Raw genomic sequence first — 5,865 nt, forward strand, 5'->3', positions numbered from 1 at the left:
TAAACAGTATCAAACAAGATCGCATCGTTACAACATTTCCAGATGGTTGTATTTAATTAAACTCACCAACCAACATGACTGAGACACCTTCAAAACACAGATTTAACCTTAAATTGTATTTATAACAAAAACGGAAATAACCAGAAAATAATATCATCTGTACGTATATTCTAGGCAGCCATGAGCACCACCAGTAAGCACATACCGTCATAAATCCAGTGACGTCAGAGTTTTACATCCGTCATCGGTCGCGAACCTACAATAACACAGGTAAATAACACCCTTAAGGTCCACATTTTAGGAATATTAACTCAATATCCATCACTGAATCATATATTTACCCGATGTTTATCTCACCCTCGCTTCCGAGCAGGCAACAGCTCCCGCTCGTGGCAGTCAAAGAGATTGAGCTTCCTCTGTGCTGTACCGGAAGTGCACATACGAGTATGGTGCGCCCTCGTGTGGCGTGGCGGAATAACATGCCATTTCCCACTAGGCTACACAAGCATATCCGACTTTAACCTATGATAAAATAACCAATCACACAGTTTCATTTATATAAATGTGTGTGTGTGTGTGTGTGTGTGTGTGTGTGTGTGTGTGTGTGCGTGTGTGTCAACATGCCCATATTTCCATCCATTTTATTCTGCTTTTCGGGTCACGGGAGTCGCTGCAGCCTGTCCCAGCTAGCTACGGGCCAGAGGCGGGGTACACCCTGGATGCATCGCCAGCACATTGCGGGGCCACACGGAGACAGACAACCGTTCACGCACACACACACACACACGCGCACACACACACGCACACACACACTACACTACGGATAATTACATGTTATTGGAGGCGGGAGGAAACCGGAGGACCCGGAGAAAACCCACGTGGACACGGGGAGAACATACAAACTCTGCACAGATAGGATTCGGACCCGGTATCTTCTTGCTGTGAGGCGACACCACTAACCACTACCCCACCCACCGCCCGTTACAGTAACTTAAATATATTCTGTGAAATGTGTGACCCAGTCACAACATTATGACATTATCCCCATCTCTGGAACTCATTCCACCATTTCAGAGCACAACTCAAAACACATCTGTTTAAAACTGCATACTCTATATGATGCCAACTTTTTTTCATTACCATATCACTATTTTAATTTATTTCCGTAAAATTTATTTCGAACTTACTATTTTATTTTATATTCTGTTGCATTCTTATTTTAGATATGTTATTCTTGACATGTATTGTACGGTGTCCTTGAGTGCCGAGAAAGGCGCCTTTAAATAAAATGTATTATTATTATTATTATTATTAACATGTAAATGAGATATAAGTGGGCCTAAAGTAGATCCTTGCGGGACACCACAGGTGAGTCAGAAAGCATTGAACCACATGTTTTTTACAGACCCAACATTTCAGGGGTATCAGAGGAGCGTCCCACTGGGTAGCTCCCAGAGTAACGACCATCCGTCGACCGTTACAAGCTGTTTCGTGTTGAACAATGAAACCACGATCTGGAATCCGTCTGGAATGAAACATTCAGGATTTGTTTTTACATTTTTGTAGTCATCTGTGTGTTTTCTATTTCTTCATCGACAGCTGGTCTATTTTCTATTCAATATCAATCTATATGAAGTCATCGCTCTTCTCCAGGCGTAGGGATAGTCTCTCTCTCTATGAAGACATAAAGAAATGATATGGCAGAGCAGCAAATCCATCAAACTAAACACTTTGCCCGATGCTCCCACCGTTGTGAAATGTTTCTGTGCTTTTGTCCTCACCTTTCGGCATGGCACACAAACGCTCCATCCCTTCTGCCCTTTCTTGGAGCAGCTGCCTTTGTGCCATCCCTGCCCCCCCCCCCCCCCCCCCCCCCGCTCCCTTTTCCCAACCCCCCTCGAATCACCTTTTCTTTTCGAATCAATTTCAACATCTGGAGGAGGAAGAAGTCCCCGAAACCGCTTTTGTTCTCCGTGTCAGAACGGATTTCAGCCGGCCGAGGCACGACTGAGGGCCGCTGCAGTGACTCGTCCTGGAGAGGGTTACTGCCCCGCTCCACACAGCAAGGCTTTCTGCCTTTGTTGGATCCCTTAAACCGGAGCGCCTCTCAGGATAGCCCTCGTGTTTGCTGCATTCATCTCATGAATGTTCACCCGCCCTCCCCGACTACGGCAGGAACTGCTGCACACTCAACACGAGCATCTCCGCTGGAAGATTTCAACTTGAGGCCTGGGCTCGTCTGTAAGCGGTGAGAATCTGTGACAGGATGTGACCGAGAGCGACTAATAACAAGGGGGGGGGGGGGCAGACGTCAGGGTCGCACAGGCGAGTGCCGATTGTTTGTCTCCAGTGTGTATCACCCTTCAGGATGCCTTTACATGCAATGTGACAAGACTTCCTCTATTCTTAACTTCTGCGTCTCTGGCTGCTGGGGTGGAGCACAGCAGGGTTGGGGCATGGGGGTTGTGGGTGGGGGGGGGGGGGTTCTGTGGGCTCCTGGCGGTGGCCTGACAGAGCAGCGTCAGACACAGCTTCAGCCTCTCCGCTCATCCAAACTGCCTGCGAGACAGCACGCAGCCATCTGCTGCCCCCCCCCCCCCCCCACCATCACCACCGCACCCCAGACCCCTCCACCAACCACCCCATGCAAATATACCACTGACAACGCAACAAGCTAATTAGGAGATTTACTGTCCTCAATTATGCACGCACAGAAGTGTTGATGCAGATTTCTGTTTGGGGCTCGACGCTGCACACGCCCCCCCCCCCCCCCCCCCTCGATTAAAGGCAAATGTAGCATGTAGAAACGCTGTGATTGGCTCTTACACCCTGCGTGACACTGACTCACAGCGACACCCGACAGACAGCTGGGACGGCCGAGGGCCACCTGACTTCTGAGGGCTGTAAGAAAGAGACGCCGCTCCGAGCCGTGCAACCAGAGTGAGAAATGAGGGGGGGGGGGGCTGCTAGACTGGAGATAACACCCACGATACTCTCACTGTCAGTTAAAGGATGAGCAACAACATGGCTCCGATGACAACAAGCGAACAGGAGGGAACTGTCCACCCAGTTTTCTGTGAGCTCTTTCCTGCTCGCTGAACACAGAGGAGACGTCAAATTCGTATCAGATGAATCTGAGAAGTCTCAAAGATTTGTCGGAATCCTTCCCCGAAATCTTTCACTATTTGGTCGTGAAATTACACCTAAATATGTATTTATTCATCTATTCTCTGTGAGCTTCACTTGAGATTAAGCCTGCTTGAACTGAACCAACAATTGAACAAATCATTCATTGATCCCCTGGTTTATTGGGAAAATGCACTATTTATCAGCTGTTTGCAACCCCCCCCCCCATATTTAAGACAAAACTGAGGAGTTGAGCACGGACCACGGAGGGCCTCCATGCTCAACTCCTGGCTGAGAACAAGTTGCAGGCTGCAGCCTCCTTGTTTGCCTGAAACCTCATTCACAGTTTACTCCATTTTGAAAGAAAGCCGTTAGCGTCTGTATTTGTTTGATATCAGAGCATGATGGCCGTCTGCTTCGCTCCTACACTGGATTGTCAGAATCAGGTCTCCTGTCAGGCCCATATCAACGAAATCCTAATGACAATCATCGTCTGCCAATCATGGACAATCTTTCCAAGACATTCGGCGCCACAAGAAAAGTCGGCTCGGCTCATTAGACCCAGAAGTTTGGGGGTGTTGTTCTGTGGAGAGACGAAACCAACTGTCACTTTTGGGGCACTGGAAAATTCCCAGTAGAAAATCTAAAGGGATTTTGAAGAATGTGGTTGCAGTACATAAACCAGGAATACCGGTATTCCAGAACTGGAGGCCTTTATTCATAAGCAATGGGCAAATATTCCTTCTGCAGAAGATCCTAGCAGCTGAAGGGTCTCTACAAAGAGCTGGAGACGCTTCTCATGTTTTCATTTGTGTCGCGTTTGATAATCATACCAGTTATATGAAACTATTTAAAGTGTTCTCGGTGAGCAGACTATCGCTAACAGCAGCTGATCAAGAACATATTTACCACAGCCATAGAATGTGTATTAGGTGAAGTGGAGGCCGCACCTCCAGAGGAAGAGAGATAGAGAGATGAACGGAAGGCTGGAGAGGAGGCGGAGTCTTTCTCGTCAGTCATTCACATCTGACATTGTTTCCTAAGTGGTTAATATGCTAATTCAGAACGTGTTAATTGCATGCTCCCTTGTAATTTATTGCATTATTGTAACTCACAATATTAGATTTTACTGGAATGATAAACTGCAAACATATTCTCTTTGTGTAACTTGTTGTTGTTCCTTTGTTTTGCTAATTGGTTCTTTCATGGTCTGGTCTCATCTTCAGGGCATCAGGAACGTTCCTGTTGGCCTAAAGCTGGACATTTAATTTTCAGTCTGAATGTAATAGCGAGCGTTTCCTCTTTTTTATACAGTATTTCCAGGGCGATATAAAGCCACAGGCTTTGAGGTAATTCATTATTTCTGTGTTGTAATTAACTTCATTCGAGCCCATAGATTGATGGTTCAGGACAAAGATAATAATTTTTAGTGGTTAAATTTAACCTTTTCTAGCCGAGAGATTATTATATATGAATATAATATCTGTCCATTAAATGTGACATTGGAGCTCTGAGACAGTTAACCATAATATCAAAGCAAAGACAAATCACAGACGATGATGGGGGGGGGGTTCTCTTCTGATTATTTACAGCCAACACAATGCTGGTCACCAGGATTATAGATTGATCTTCTAATATTGGTGGATTTTTCTAAAATATGCATACGGATCATTTTCTCATGAAAAAAAAGTAAATATTCAGACGTAACCAAGTGCCTGTGGGGTGACCCAGTCTTTTTATTATGTGTGCAGTAATTCTACCTCTAACAAGCAGCAGCCTGCAGTCATTTAAGCAGCCCAGCACCAGCATGCTGCCTGCATCTTACCGCCTTATTACTGGCAAAAGGCCGAGCAGTGCGGCGGAAAATGTCTGGAAGCCCACAGGGTCTCTAAATATTAATGAAATTCTCCTCGCTCAGGAATAACAGGAGTATCTCCTTCTCTTTTTCTCTCCTTCATTATGTTGGTTTGTTTAATTAAAAGAGTGTGTTTTAGGGAAATGAGCTGCTGCCGATGGCCCCCGGGGTACTCCCACCGGGGGGGGGGGAGAAGTTGGGAGCGATCAGCAGGAAGTGCATTGTTTTTAGCCACCTACACCTCATTAGGCATCATAATTTGGTAGTCACAACCAACATAGAGAAAGACGTCCACTATAGTCATATGAGCATCAACTGAAGTCGCAATTTGCACAGGAAACACGTCTTAAATATGGAGGAATGATGTAAAAAGCCACGAGACATCTGGACGGTCTGTGGAAGAGGAATACGGTCCAGCCTGAGGCAGCTTTTAGACTGAAGCCATCACCAATGAGAGCGGCTGCATCAGATCGGCTTATCTCATCTGTTCTAAGAGCAGGAGTAAACATCGCTACCGCTGGAAGAATCGTCCTTCTAATTTATCCATTCGTCAGAATCCAATTCACACAAAGCCTGGACAGAAATGTGCTTCTGCTTTAACATATAGTATACTATTCTAGTATAGAATACTATTCTAGTATAGTACTGACAGCGTTTGTGGAGAATAGGACCACACTCAACTTGCTGTTATAATTGCTTTTCAGCTCTGTAACAATGGAGTCATTTTAGAGCACATACAAAACCCTCGGCTGGCCTGCCCTAGTTATTCCGGAAAGAAACTTTTAATTCAAAGTGCTGTGTAGATTAATTTTCTGATATGTTAAACATTGTTCTGCATACTAATTGACACCATTCTTATTGTATGAAGCAAGTCTTTTCATGGA

Source organism: Brachionichthys hirsutus, chromosome 9 (assembly GCF_040956055.1).
Source record: "Brachionichthys hirsutus isolate HB-005 chromosome 9, CSIRO-AGI_Bhir_v1, whole genome shotgun sequence".
NCBI classification, from domain to species: domain Eukaryota; kingdom Metazoa; phylum Chordata; class Actinopteri; order Lophiiformes; family Brachionichthyidae; genus Brachionichthys; species Brachionichthys hirsutus.